Genomic DNA, 9,429 nt, shown 5'->3' on the forward strand with positions numbered 1-9,429 from the left:
AACAGCCATAACAACCAAGAGAGGAAGGGGAATTCCCCTCCCCAATTTGGTATATAAAACAAGGTTTTCTTTTAAAATATATTAAGTTTTCCAAAGGCAGATTATGTTTGAATGAGGTGTCTTGATTAAATAACTATATCACTGAAGGAGAACAGTACTTTTAAGGAGCTATCTTTTTGTTGGGGTAGAGCTGAAACTGGCTCATTAGTCCAATGAGAAGCAGCAAAGTCAGACCTCCTCCATGAGAATATCAGCTGAAGTGATGACAACACCAATGCTTTACACAATTAAGGAGCCATCTTCACAACTCTGAGTCACATGTAATTTAGTTAATACCTCATACCAGAGCCTGCTCCTTGAAAACTTTGTCCCACTGCTCAGAGAGAAGCTGCAGGAAGCTGTGCCACCATCAACTCTGACACAACAGGAGAGAACTTGAAACAAGGCCTCTGCCACATCTGAAACAGCATGGACTAGGCAGGAGCCACACTTCCCAGTAGAGGGCGTTGAAACCCTTGGCCACTACAGAGGCTTTCGCCAGGCCTAGAACTCTTCTTACCAAAACGTCATTATCTGCACTTGGAATCAAAATTACTAGAAAGAATTCAAAATTGTTGTTTCTAAGTGGACTGAAGATTTAAGATAAGGCTCTGTGGCCATGGAAGTGGAATCCACTCCTCTATGACTGACATTCGCATGTTGTGGGGGAAAGATCCATTACTAGTCCACTGGAATCTGGTTTTGCTACATTCTATTCACAACCCCAAAGAGAAACTATGTCCATCCAAAACCAGGTGTTTGGCCCATTATCTCAGCTACTCCTTTTCCAGGGAGCTTTATCCTGCCACAGAGAAAACACGTGAGATCATGTAGCATTGCTTAAAAAGTCCTGTATGCGAGGAACTCTCGTTTTCTTGGCAACTGGCAGTGCTAGCACTTGGTAGGTGCTGAGGAAACTTCGGAGGGCTTTCCGGCATAAGTGCTTCAGTGATAATAGGGCCCTAGGAGTTGTCCAGAACTGGAGGTGACCATCCCTTGTCCCTGTGGCAATAACTCCACCATGTGGAAAAAATGTGCAGCAAAGACCATTGGTCAGAGGAGCAAATGCAATTGGAGTTTTCAGTTCCAGGGCCCAGATCTTGAGGTGTCTGTCATCGGCCACAATGGCAAGGTATAAGCCTTCAGGAGGGAAGCACACAGATCTCAAGGAGCTAATGTGGACATGGCTGTCTTCCATGAGGGATTCAAGCTGGTTGTGGTGGAGTGACCTTAGCCTCTTGCCAGTGTAAGGGTCCCGCATGATCACAGTGGTGTTGTAAGAAGCCGTGACAAGCAAGGCAGAGTCAGGAAAGAAGTCACAAGAGACAACACTGCTTTGGTGGCCCCCTAGCTTCTGGATTAATGTGTAGGACCACCTGCTCCATAGGAAGCCTGACTTTTCTCCATCTGCAGAGCAAAGCATGCTTCAGTCCGGGGAGACTGGAGCAGCAGTAAACCCACTGCAGATGGCCCAACAACATCTGAATCTGTGTACCATGCTTATTCAGGTCCCAGATGCGAAGAGTCTTATCCCAAGATGCAGAGACTAAAATTAAATTGCCACTGGGTGTGAAGCTCAGATCACTTACAACATTTTGGTGGTCGCAAAGATTCAAAAGGAGGAGCCCAAATCTTGATCTGCCCATCCTTGAGTCCCGTAGTGAGGATCAGGCAAGAGACATCTGGCACTTGGGATGGTGGCATGCCCAGAGCTTCCTGCTGGGTGGAGAAGGACACAGGCTGAAGGCCAAACCCCAGACAATCTGCCCACAGTCTAGAATCCTCTCCTTGGGGCTGCCTCACCCTTTTGTATCATTTTTGCTGCTTCGGCTTTTGGTTTCAAACCCTTTAGGGATGAACTGCTCCTCCATGTCTGTTAGGGTCTCTGAAAGGAGGAATGCATGAGATCCAAAGGGATAAAGACTTATGAATTTATTAGGTCATCTGGAAACCCAGATAGGCTGAGCCCCAAAATGGTGCCAGTGCCCAGACGGGAGTCAGAGGTTTTTAAAGGATTCTAGGAGGGCTTTTTCTGGGTGGAGAATTCTCTGTGTAGGTTCAGATTCTGAGAAACTCCAGAGGGGAGAGATAATGGTCTTAGCAAGTAGAATGTGGTCTAAGCAAGTGGAACATCCATTGTGAAGTGGCCTAAAGGTCAGTTCCCAGGGAAGGAAGTATTAATTCAATTATTTGATCAGACCTAACATTCCAGCCTTTTTTTTTTATGGAATAGGGATGTAGGTCATATCTTCTATATATACTTCCTGCTGAGGGGGGGATGTCGAGATCACAAGGGAAAGGACTTTGATAGTAGTCCCTGGATGAGGGTTCGCAGCAGCATGATTTCCCTAAGAGACTGGTTGGTAAAGGCTCGAAAGTGGTTCTGTTGAGTAACTTGGGAGGTAAAAGCTGGTCCTGAGGCTGCCACAGCTTCACTTGTCTGGTTTTTCTGCTTTTCTTGGCCTGGAGCTGAAATACAACTGAGGCCTAGATGTTATATTTAGGGAGGAAAAGATCAGGGGTCTAAGTTTCCTGACTAGTGATATGAAGGGGAAGGATAGATTACCCTGGAGGTGAGGTTCTTGTTTTCCCAGTTTTGCCCCTTGCTAGCATCCAGAGCTTTCTGGCCCAGTGAGTTTCTATACCTGTACCTAGCCCATCATTCTTGCTCTGGGGGTCACAGGGACGATGAGACCTGGACACAAAAGGAGGTTATGATGGTGTCTAGGGGTGGTATTTCCTGAGTACAAGTAGGGCTTGTAACCTGGGGGAGACAAACTGTTTTACAAATTTTAATATTACTGGGTCAAAAGCTGTAAGAACAAGAATTATGATAAGTGGTTTGGTGGAAGGAAAGAAACATTTGTTTGAAGGGCTGTAGTCTAATATACAAAAATGAGGTTTATACTCAAATCATTTACTCTTAAGTGTCCTTGGTTTAGGAAAGATAAGGTTTTCTAGATGGTTGAAAACTGCTTGGCATCAGGATTTTTTAACATTTCTCTTTACAAATCTATAACTTTCATAGACCTTTTTACAACTTTCACATTCTTACAGCTTTCACAAACATTCTTACAACTTCACAAACATTCTTACTTTAACTGACTTTCTTTTCCTTCAGAATGCATGTCCATGCCTTATGCCTTCTATTGTCAATGCTTAGAAGCCTTAATTTTCCAATGATAACCAAAAAGTAAACAGCCAGCATTTCTTAGACTGACATTTATGAGCATTCTCACTTTCAAACAATATACCTTTAACAAAGCACAAGACATTACATTAATAGTTCCAAATCTACTTTATAGATTTTCTGTAACAAAAGCTAAAATCAGGTGAACTTAAAACTTATTGAAATATTTGGGTGTTTATCATTTAATCCAGCAATGCTTTAAAGCTTTTAAGTTGCCAAAGAAGATTTTGGAAAATTATGTATAGGCATATAAGGCTGGAGAAAAATCTGAGATGGGGAGGGAACAGGCCATACAGCCTGTTTTAGGACTGCAATTTCTAGTCTCCAGCCACTTGGATTTAAAACTGCCCCATTTTTCCTTAGAGATAACATGCTAAGGTTTGGGTGATAATGAGTTCAGCTTCTGATAGTAGCCAGACTGTTAAGTAAGCATTCGTAGTTTTGCAGTAAAGAAAGTTGTTCTTCGGGAAGTGTGGTGAGAAGTCTCTGAGGTGAGAGCAGTTTTCCAAGAATTAAAGGGGTGGGAATGCTGGCCTTGGGATCTAAGGGCTCAGTGAGGGGTCCCTTTGCCCTGTCATAGAGGAGTGTTGTGAGAAGACTGAAGTTGGGAGCTCAGAGGTGAGAGTACCCAGTGAGCCCAAGAAACGAGAGTATTTCTTATTTAGAGGAGGGGGCAGTTATGGAGGAGATAAGGTGTTTACAGTCTAAGGAATGGCATGGCTTTGTGGGGTGAGAATGAAACTAAAGTAGGTAACTGTCATGGGTGCTATGAGGGGATACATGGTAGCTCCAGTCAGGAATTGAGGTAGAACTAGAAAAGAGTGGATAAATGGGGTGGCTAGTAAGATGCAGTGTAGAGGTGAGGTGGCTAATGGCTGTGAGACTAATCTGTCAACACCAATAATCGTGACTGAGGAGGGGACAAGGGTCCCAGTGAATTCATGGAGGGCAGAAGAAGTGGCCCCAATGTCAATTACCTGCCATCACAATCGCTCCCTGAGGTTCTGTCCTGGTGATGTAAGTCTGAGGGGGCCTGTGCAGCTTCAGTCTTCAGGGCCAGTCCCAGGAGGTTTGGGAGCTCCAAACCATATCCAGAGGGTGGCCTTGCTGGACTGGATGAGGTCCAAACTGGAGGGGCCAGACTGCAGTCTGATTTCCAGTGGCCTTCCCTTCCACACCTTGGGCAGGGTGCAGGCGGGGGTCTCAGGTTTGAGAAGGACTTGGACCAGTGTCCTTCCTTATTGCATTTGAAGCATGGTCTTGGAGAAGGCTTAGCCCCTGACTTGCCCTTGGTGGGAGGACCAGCACCTCGTTTGGGGTTCATGAGAGTGGTGGCTAGGAGCTGGAAGGCCTCCGTGAGGTGGAGGAGGAAAAGAGCTGGGTTTTTGTCAGGGCCTTAAGTGATTTCATTAAGTTTGTCATAGTTGACCGCCTTATGGGCAGCCTTTTTGAGTCCAGCAATAAGACAGATGATCATATGGTTATGGAGCCAGTGCCCTGGAGAACTGACCTGATAGTCTCATCTGTGGTCAGTTTGGGGGAGTATGTCAGCGTCAACCAGGTTGGCCACTGAGAACTGTCTTTGGAGGGCCTTGACATGATCCTGAGCTGCTAGTCAGATGTGCTCCTTCTCCTCTGGGGTGAGAGAGGAGGACGGGAGGACTTAGATGTCGTGCCAGGTCAGGTCATAGCACTGGGTCAGGTACTTAAATTCCTTAGTAAAGGTAGTCGGGTCAGTGGAAAAATACCTGAGATGTCACTCAATCTGTGTGAGGTCAGACATGGAAAATAGGATGTGTACCCACACAATACCTTTAGTTTCTGTTCTCTTTCACAGGGGTAGAACGGGCATGGGAATAGAAGTGGCTGTTGAGCAAGATGGTCTTTGAGTGGCCCAGGAGCAAGTGTTAGGTGGGAAAAGGCTGTTTTGGAGCTTGCATTCTTGGGATTTGGGCTCTCACGGGCTGGAGGAGAAGGTGGTTGCTTGTTAGGAGAGTCTAGGTTTTCTGAATCTACTGTAGGTGATGGAGTGCATGTGTAAGGGGGTGGAAGTCAGTGGTCTGCTGAACCAAAAGTAGATTCATAATCAGAAGTGTTAGGGGTATGATGTTTTGTGTGAAGGAGAAAGATCTGATGGGCAGAGCAGAATTGAGAGAGAGGATTGGGCCAGAAGGGTGAAAAAGGCCTGGACATAGAGAATCTCAGACCATTTTCCATTGCAATGACAACAATTATCTAAATTGTGCAGCGTGTTAAAATTAAAAGAGCCGTTTTTAAGCCATTGAGACTTATTAGCTAGTTTGTATTGTGGCCAGTGTTACAAAATAAAATGAGGTGGTTGGGCATGATCTCCCCCATGAGTGTGCAGAGGGAGTGTGGCGTGGTCCATGAGAGTGGAAGGGTGAGTGATAGACCATAAATCCAAAGGCGACTGTTTAGGGCAGGCATCCCTGCTGCTAAAGAAATCACTATGAGAAATGTGGGGCAACCCTCTGGACTGGGCATCCCCAATCCAGAAGGACCCAAAGCTAAATGGCTGATGAGTCTTCTGGCCTAGTGCTAGGACTTTTGAGATGAGAGACTTTTCGAGAAGTCAATGAGAGAGAGTGGGCAGAAGACTCAAAATGAGGGAAATTGTGGAACATCACTCACCTAGAGAAGATTGGCTGGTGTGGGATGGAGGGTCAGCAATGGAGGACAGATTCTCAATCCAGCATCCTCCCTGGTTGGTTCAGGAGGGTCCATAAGGGAGAGAGGCCTGATAGAGGAGTGCAATCAAGTCACCCGAGTAGGATTCAGAGGTAAGCCCAGGTCGAGCTGCCACTGCCTACTGCTTTCCAAGTAGCAAACTCAGGGTGCTCAAAGCCGAGATGATGGCTCCCCATCCCCGTGGAACAACCTCGGGTTTTGGCACCAAATGTTAGAGTCACCGAAGGAGGAACGCACAAGGCCAAAAGGGGTGAAGAATTATGAATTTATTAGGTCATTTGAATACCAGATGGGCTGAGCTCCAAAATGGTGCCAGCACCCAAAGACGGAGATTCAGAGGTTTAAAAGGACTCTAGGCCGACTTTTTCTGGGCTGAGAATTCTCTGTGCAGGTCCAGATTCTGGGAAACTCCAGGGGAGAGAGATAATGGTCTTAGCAAGTGGAATGTGGTCTAAGCAAGTGGAATGTCCATTGTGAAGTGGCCTAATGGTCAGTTCCCGAGGGAGAGGGTATCGATTCAATTATTTGATCAGACCTAACAGTGGCCAGGGAATCAGCTTGACAATGTAGTGTCCTTGATACCAAGCGAACCAGGAGCCATCTTGGGGAGAAGAAGACACTCCAGGTTTCGCAGCTCGACTTCCAGTTGAACTGGTGGGGGCGCCCAGGCTTGAGTTCGGCCAGCAGCAGTGATTCCTCCACAGTCCCTGCCCCATCAAACAAGCCAGGGAAACAGACATCAACAATCAGAATCCGCAAGGGCACGATGAAGCTTGAACTTCACTCCGACCTCCATGGAGGACGTGCGGCTCATGGCAGGCTGTGCCTCAGTCCCCCAGGCCACCGGCCCTCATTCCTGGTCCCCGCTTCTCTGGCCCTTCTTCGGTCCCAACCTGTCAAGTCTGCAGCTGCCCGGAGAGAGCAAAAGGGGGTTTTCTTGACTATGTTTAATAGTCTCACTTTAATATATTCACTGTACTGAGTCCTTGATTACATGCAAAATATAAATAAGGATATGTAAATATCCTATATAATAAAAGCCTAATATGCAAATTGTCCCCTTGGGCAGTTGTTCAACCAAGAGTTCGACCGCTCGCTATGACATGTGCTGACTACCAGGGGGAGGCGTTGAACATGATGGGCATCAGCAATGCAGTGCTGGCAGCAGGCGCTCAGTGCCGGGCACCCATGAGGAGCCTGCCCTGTACCCATGTGGCCTTTTTCGGGTGAGCTGGCTCACAGCCGCCGGGAACACAGGGGCTGATTTGGGCTCCCTGTGGGTTCAAGCAGGAGCTGGTCTGTGAGGCTGACAGGGAGAGGGTGCGCTGCCCACCCGGCTTCTATGCGGCACCGCTGGGCAGCCCAGAGGCCCACACTGCACCCTGGCCCATGGTGTCCGGCTGTGCTCACCGCATCTCCATGTGGGAACTTGGGAACCATGACTCAGGCAGAGGGGAGCATGCGGGGGCCTGGGGCCCAGGTGCTGCCCAGAGCCCAGAGGTCAGCTGGGACCTGCCCTTCCATGCCAGATGCTCGCACTTCGATTGCTGACCAGGCCTATGGACTGCACTTGTGTATGAATTTCATGCACTAGGCCTCTAGTTTTATATTAGAAGGACATAGAATTTAAGCATATGTGAACAGTCTCCCATATCTTTCTTTTACTTTTTTAAACGTCTCACTTTTCTGCTTTCATATAAAATATTAAATTGTACTTAGAGAAGAAAATTACCACCTGAGAATCTATCACTGTAATTGCAGGGGAAAGGAAATAATGCACATGTAAGTTTGTTCAGTTTTAGTTTGTGTTTAGATAAAGCCATTTGGTAATGGCTTTATCAGAATGTAAAGTGAAATTCCAAGATCATTTATTTAGTAAGAAGAAATGCCAGACAAATTATTATTTGTCATAAACAATATATTATGCTTTAAAAAAAACTTGTTTCTTGAACCTGTAATTTGAACAATCAATTACATCTCAGTAACGAATAGTTCAAGGGAACAACTGCTAAATAGTTCCACCTTGTTGCCATCACTGTAATTTTTCTAATTTATATGGTGTTTTTCTGTAAGAATGTTAGAAAACAGGCTTTTCTATTTCTTTATAATAATTGCAAGCTGCATTAGTAGTGTTTAATATAGAGTAACATTAAAACTCTGGTAAATTGCATTATCCTCTTCCTAAAAGAAAATCTTTATATAATCAATTTATTTCAGATTCAAAATGCATTAAGTTTTCTAAAACCATATGATTCATTACCACAGGTAATGAAAATCTTCCTATAAAATCCATACAGGTTTTCTCCAGCATCTTAAGCATGTGTTATTAACTTCTGTATGATTCAGTGCCTAAGAGCTTGTTAGCCACAATACACACTGACTGCAATTCATTTTTAAATACATTCAATGACTCAGCTCATTTTTCTTCTCTAATACAAATTAGAAACAGATTATTGGCAATTTCCAGTTATGGTGCTTTGTCAAATCCCTCATTGACTATAATTTGTTAAATTTTCACTTTAAATGCAGACAGAATAGGCCTGGAGAAAGTATATTGATGGTTATTTTTCAGGAAGATTATGGGAAAAGTGTAGTTTGCAGAAATGTGGTGCCTTAATAGCCTAAATTTTTGTATATAAATTTCACTTAATTTATTAAATACTAATTTAGAAAAAAAAAGTACTAGGTGTGTTATATACAACTTTAATTCTATTTTAATATTTAAAAATATTTTCAATAAAGTAGTCCATATTTTAAAATATATTTATTTTGGAGAGAGATGAATATCCCAAAACTTTCCAAAATAGTTTTTATCATTACTATGTGATTTGGACTTCAATAACATAATTGTGACCAAATATCTGGACCTTTTTGCAATTGGGTCTCCTGACTCAATTTGCATGACAACAGGTTGGCAGTTTGGGCTCTGACTCTCTCTATGTGACAAACTGCATTCCCTGCATTGTCCCTTTAAGGACAAAACTAGTTTGCACAAGTTTTCTTTGCAGAGTCCAAGGGAAAATGAAGTGCTGGCCCATGTCTGTGAGTCCAACCTTTGGCCATATCTCCTGGCTCTAGCTGCTGACCGTAAGTCAGAAACTCTAGATGCTGCACAGCTCTTATCAGTCTCCTTCCTGCTTGCACATACTTGCAGCCACATCTTGCTTAGTGATTTTATTTACTGTTATGCCATATACTACTTTTTTCTCTCTGTTAGTAAATGTTCATAGTTTAGATTAATTTAGCTTTCTAATTATTAAGAAGAAGGGTAATGTTTATGCAACCTATGAATGATATTAATCTAATATTTAAAACTTCTATATATTTTACTCCTAAATAATTGAAAAAGTTAGAATCATCTCTTCAAATGTTTTTATTGATTTTTAGAGAAAGAGGAAAGGAAAGGGCTAGAGAGATAGAAACATCAATGAGAGAGTAATGTCATCAATTGGCTGCCTCCTTCCTACTGGGGATTGAGCCCACAATCTCGG

At 44.2% G+C, this 9,429-nt stretch overlaps 1 pseudogene; it reads right to left on the bottom strand.

Moving 5' to 3' along the window:
• Positions 1 to 879: 879 nt before the first annotated feature.
• Positions 880 to 9,001, bottom strand: LOC103296700 (WD repeat and SOCS box-containing protein 2-like; annotated as a pseudogene).
• Between the last annotated feature and the right edge of the window lie 428 nt (positions 9,002 to 9,429).

This window comes from Eptesicus fuscus, chromosome 3 (genome assembly GCF_027574615.1).
Source record: "Eptesicus fuscus isolate TK198812 chromosome 3, DD_ASM_mEF_20220401, whole genome shotgun sequence".
Taxonomy (NCBI): Eukaryota; Metazoa; Chordata; class Mammalia; order Chiroptera; family Vespertilionidae; genus Eptesicus; species Eptesicus fuscus.